A 225-nucleotide genomic window follows, 5' to 3' on the forward strand; every position below is an offset into this window, starting at 1 on the left:
GATAATAATAATTTTGACTATAATCTCAAAATTCTGAGAAATTCATTCTTTTTCAGTAGCCCTAATCCTCGTTCATAGATTAGGGCCACAAAACAGAAAATAGTAATATTTTTAATATTTCTAACTTTCATCTCAAAAGTCAGAATTCAGGGGAAAAAATGTTTTTGCTCCGTTAATTCATCTTCTGTTTGACATTAAGACATGTCACAAAAGAAATCACTGATT

Source organism: Austrofundulus limnaeus, unplaced genomic scaffold (assembly GCF_001266775.1).
Source record: "Austrofundulus limnaeus strain Quisiro unplaced genomic scaffold, Austrofundulus_limnaeus-1.0 Scaffold3012, whole genome shotgun sequence".
In the NCBI taxonomy this organism is placed as follows: Eukaryota; Metazoa; Chordata; class Actinopteri; order Cyprinodontiformes; family Rivulidae; genus Austrofundulus; species Austrofundulus limnaeus.